The following is a 5,169-nucleotide window of genomic DNA, read 5'->3' as shown; positions in this document are numbered from 1 at the left end:
TGAATGAGACATCTCATACAAAGCTGCAGCATGAGGAAGCTGTGCATTGGAGAATGTTGCAGGAGAAAGTATATCCCCAGACATGCTAACGGAGGAATGTAAATGGCGTAACTGCTGTGTGGCTTGGCAATGACCATCATGATTAAAAGTGCATATGTCCTGTGACCCAGCAGCTCACTTCCATGAATTCATGCTGCATAAAAGCTCTTTGTGTAGCTGCAGAAAGGAATAGCTATTGCAGCATTCTTCGTAAAAACAAAAGAGCAGGAAAAACTTAAATGGCCATATGCAGAGAATTGGTGATACGAATTATTGTGCACAGAGGAATTCTGTGCTAATGTTAAAATTAGGAAAATAGGGATCAGTATTGTGTAGGGGTTAGTTACTGTGTATATGGGCATCATTTTGAGTTCTGGTAGCTCCGCTTGAGCTCCAGCTCCCTGCTAGTGTGCTGGAGAGAGCAGTAAAGTGCCCCCAGGTGCTTGGACTGCTGCACCCTCAGGGGAGAGCTGAAGAAGCTTCTGGCTCCTGGCTTCGGTGTAGCCCAGTCCCAGGTGTCGGAGCCTTTGGGGAAGTAAAGCAGCTGATGGAAGCTCTCCTTTCCCCACCTCTGCTCTACCTCTCATCTAACACTGCCTTTCAAAAAAGTAAATGAATCTTTGAAAGAAAAAAAAAAAAAGGTTTCTGGAGCTACAGATTCAAAACACCTGAATTGTACATGATCTCTAGGATCAAAGAAGTAATAAGTAAAGCACAAAATGTCAGCCACAAAACAATATGTTTGGTATATTACCACTTATGTAAACAAGGCAAAAAAAAAAAGGTGGCTGGAAGGCATAGAAGCACACTTACACTTGAAAAGATTCCCTGAGAGGTTATGTAAGCAACTGCTAACAGTGGTTAGGTTTGGGGAGAGGAACTGGGGCACTGAGGACTGAAAGAGGAGGCAGAGAGGTTTGCATCTCACTCTTTCGCATTGTTTCAGTTTCTAGCCACTTATATACTATTTAATAGAAATGTTTTACAGAGTCATTTATTCGTTGGAAGGGCACGGAGGCAGAAATCTATCATCCATAGGTTCACTGGGATGGTAGAATTCTTTGTCTCTTCCCAAATGGCCACACCAGCCATGCCTGGGCCAGGCCAAAACCAGGAGCCAGAACTCATCCTGTTCTCCCATCTTCTGCTGCCTTCCTGTGCATTACGGGCAAGCTCCATCCGAAGCTGAGTAACACGCAATGCAACTGACACTGTTTAAGTGGGATGCTGGTGTCGCACGCAGCAGGTTAACCCACAATATCAGCCCCCTACATTTTGTTTCTTTCTCTTGTTTTGGCCTCCTGGTGCTTACCGCAGGCTGTGTTGTTACACTGGCTGTATAGGAAGAAGACGCAGAGCAAATCTTCCTCATATACACCCCAGCCTAAGCCCTGTGCCCTGGGTTTGGTCTGTATTGTGAGTGGGGGGACATGGAGTTGAAAAAAAAATGAAAAAAAAAATTTTAAATGAAAATGTTTGTTCATAATATGTCATGGATGGTCATCTGACCTACTGTTTGTGATGCTAATTAGGATGCCTACATTCCACATCAGAGTCCCTGGGTCCGATACCTGACTCTGGCTCCTAATGCAGTTTCTTGCTAATGTGGACACTGGGAGGCAGCGGGAGATGACTCACAGAATTGGAACCTGGGTCATATTCCTTGTTCCCAGTTCTGTCCCATATCTTTGGGCTACCTTTTGGGGGGTGACTCAGCAGGTGGGGGCTGTCCTTTTTTAAAGAATGCGTTTTTTAAAATATTATTTCAAAATAAGGGGTCAGTGCAGTTGCTCAACTGGGTAGCCCTCTGCCCTGTGGCAGCAGCATTCCATATAAGAGCAGGTTCTAGTCCCAGCTGTTCCACTTTTGATCCAGCTCCCTGTTTATGGCTTGGGAAGGCAGCGGAGTATGGGTCACACTCTCTCTCTCTCTCTCTCCCTCTCTCTGTAAATCTGACTTCCCAGTGAAAAATAAATAAATGTTTTTTAAAAGCCCAATTCCCTGCCACCTCCCCCAATAAGTTTTCACAGAGAATGGTTGTTCATTAACCATATACAGTGAGAGTTTTATGGTCAGGGTCAGAAGAAATGGGGAGTATACCTTCAGAATTACCTGAACAAGCATAGAACATCTCTGAAATTGAGGCTAGGGCAGCTGGGGACGCTTTGCTTCATAGATTTTTATTTATATCTAATTGTATACATTTTCCATTCACTTTCCATATGGCTGCCACAGCCACGGCTGGGTCTGGCTGCTGCCAGGAATCAGGAATTTCATTCACATGGGTAGCAAGAACTGAACTGTTTGAGCCATCATTTGTTGCTTCCCAGGTGCACTCACAGGGACCTGGAGCAGCACGGAGTAGCTGCGCCCTGAACTGGCACTCTGAGATGAGATGAGGATATCAGAAAGCAGCTATTTAGCTCTCTATACCAAAACATCATCACCTGTCATTTGGAATCTCTGTCAACAGAGGATGATACAATGGCTCCTTAATATATGCGTATCTGTAGAAAGATGTATTCATTGAAATGTACTTGTGATGATCACTAGTTTTCTATATTTTTCAGCATCAAATAGTTTTAAATGCACATGAATTCTTGTGTCCTTTCTCAACAGGTCGATGGTTATCTTCAGTACTTGTTTCCTAGCTTGTACGAATGACAAATGAAAAATTTAAACTCTGAAGCCCATATAATCTGAAATGGGGAACAGGGTCGGGAGCACACCATGTAAGAAATGCTGGAATCCCATAATGAGTGCTAATGCAGCTGCTCAGTGCAGGTGCGAAAGGCCACAGCATCAGACTTCCCGGGGCGGCACAAGAACAGAAGACCAGCGCCTCCGTGAGGCCAAGCCAGGTGGTGCATCTGGTGTTAGATTCTGACGCACAGGTATTACTACCACAAAAGACCTTGGAAAAGGCACTTGGCTTTTCTACATCTAACCTCACAGTCCAGCCCTGAGCACCTTCTTTGGGCTGGAAAATACAGAGATGTTAGTTCAACATCTCTTTTTCTACAGGTTGGCAATTCTAAGAAAACAGTTTGGTTCTGGGAGAAAAATTTCAACAATTGATCATCTTGATATATTTTGCCTTTGAAAATAGAAGCAGCAGACAATAAACTTGAGTTGTTGCCATCGGGTTTTTTTTTTAAGTCTGACTAGTTATCAGTAGGCGGGGCAAATACTTTAAAGAAAATGTGCAATATTACAGAGAAACATTCATGAAAAACAAAAGCAGAAAACAACAAACCAGAACCTCAGCTATCTTACACTCCACAAAGTAGATTCTGCTGGATTCCTATTCCTATTCTTACCAGTTTTTCTAGTCACTAACATTTAAGAAACATGCTATTGCACAGTCAGTCTTGTCTTGCAGGATGCATAGTCCTGCAACATGTTCCCTCAGGAGCCTTCTCTATCAACAATCCTCTCCTGCAATGCAGTATTTTGGGGTCAGTAATCTTAGAGTCTTGCTATATTTTTGTGGGTTAAAATTTATCAAGGTTTAAGTGTGCATTTTTATATGTGTTAACATATGATCACTCCTTACATAGTAGGTATCCTGCAGTGAGACTAATTTTCTTGGAAGTTCATTTCCATGATTTACTATTGCAGAGAACAACAATTCCAAAGATACAGGCGACTAAGCTGATTTAAATGATGAACGGCTGGTCTGTTTGAATACTTGTTTAAGTGATCAAATGGAGCAAAATCGTTAACCACAAACATCTAAATATGACTTTCCAATATTTTCTCAAAGTGCGTTTTCCTGTGAATAAGCCTGGCTGCGTCCCAGTTAAAAGTCACAGAAGGTGACTTTCTTCTAATTTTCACATACCACAAAATATTCTGAAACATAAGTTTTGAAAACCTTTTTTTTTTAATGAAATACACATTCTTAGCTCATCCGCCTTACGAAAATGGATGGAGGTTGGATCTGGTCCTGGGCCCACCCTTTGCAGGCCTCCATAATCACCTCATTGAGTAGATGGAAATTTCCTATATGATTAGATTCTATTATCAAGCCAATCAGTGAAAAAGGAATTTTCCCACTAGCCTTGTTTTCCATGCAACACTTTCTATCACCCTGCTGGCCTGGAGACTGATAAAGCTGCAGATTCCTTGTTTCTCCGGTAGAGAGGAGCCCCTTTAGGTTTCTTAAGAACGGCTACTATGCAAGGGACAAGCAACAACGTTAGGGCTGGAGCCTCTTCAGACACGAAGCTTTCTACAGAGCGGCCGAGACACAGTGCCCAGGTGTTGCGCGGAGAGAACGAGCCGGGCTGCTGGAAATCGCATGAAGCGGAGGCAGATGTAGGCTCAGGGGCTTGCCTGAAAGAGCTTGGACAAGCGTGTCAATGACCTCACACAACACCAACAACAAAAAAAGCGACGACCCATCTTAACATAGTTGCATGTCATGTGTCCCACGTTAGTTAAAAACTGCAGGAGCCTATCAAGTTGGTTTGCTTGTTTACTGGCTGACCTTACCCCCAAGTGGAACACAGTTTGATGCTTTTAACATAAATGTTGGCTGAAAACGCTTCTTATGAAATAAAGTATATTAAGAATTCGCATATTTGTATATTCACCACTCCAATCACTTCGTCTAAGATTCTCGACCTCTCAGATCGCAATGACCCTACTACTTAAACCTTTACTACTGCCTCTCAGGTGTTTAGAATCGCAGCCAAAACTGGTACCCACGCACTGTTTTTGTGGACCACAGGCACCCCATGTTGCATTTTAACTGCAGAAGCCCACCTCTTAAATTGAGATTTTGAATCGTCTAAAGTTGTTCTATAAAAAATGCAATTTTGCAAGTCAGGCATGACTCGATGCACGTGGGCGCTGGCTCCACACTCGCACCGCCCCACGGCCGCAGCCCTGGACCTGCCCTTCGGCTCGGCCCGCCCCACTCCTCCAGCCCCCAGGGAAGCTCCGCCCTGCCAGTCCCGCAACCCAACTCCTTCCCTCCTTCCGTCGCTTCCCTACGCCCCACCCCCTGGGCCGCTTCCGATTGGTTAAAGCGGCGGCGCCGCGGCGGGGATGCAGCACGGCCGCCTGGTGATTGGCTGGCGGGGAGGCTTCCGTCCTCGTGATTGGCCGATAAAGAGAGCCAGC

General features: G+C 44.5%; 1 non-coding gene across 1 annotated transcript; it reads left to right on the top strand.

Annotated features, from left to right (window-relative positions):
• The first annotated feature begins 1,334 nt into the window (after positions 1 to 1,334).
• On the top strand, positions 1,335 to 1,473 carry LOC121171432. The gene has a single exon (XR_005886137.1). It is a non-coding gene; the product is annotated as a small nucleolar RNA SNORA51 (small nucleolar RNA).
• The last annotated feature ends 3,696 nt before the right edge of the window (positions 1,474 to 5,169 follow it).

This window comes from Ochotona curzoniae, unplaced genomic scaffold (assembly GCF_017591425.1).
Source record: "Ochotona curzoniae isolate NIBS_2020 unplaced genomic scaffold, NIBS_Ocur_1.0 scaffold_2587, whole genome shotgun sequence".
In the NCBI taxonomy this organism is placed as follows: Eukaryota; Metazoa; Chordata; class Mammalia; order Lagomorpha; family Ochotonidae; genus Ochotona; species Ochotona curzoniae.
This window is presented reverse-complemented; position numbering and strand designations above follow the sequence as displayed.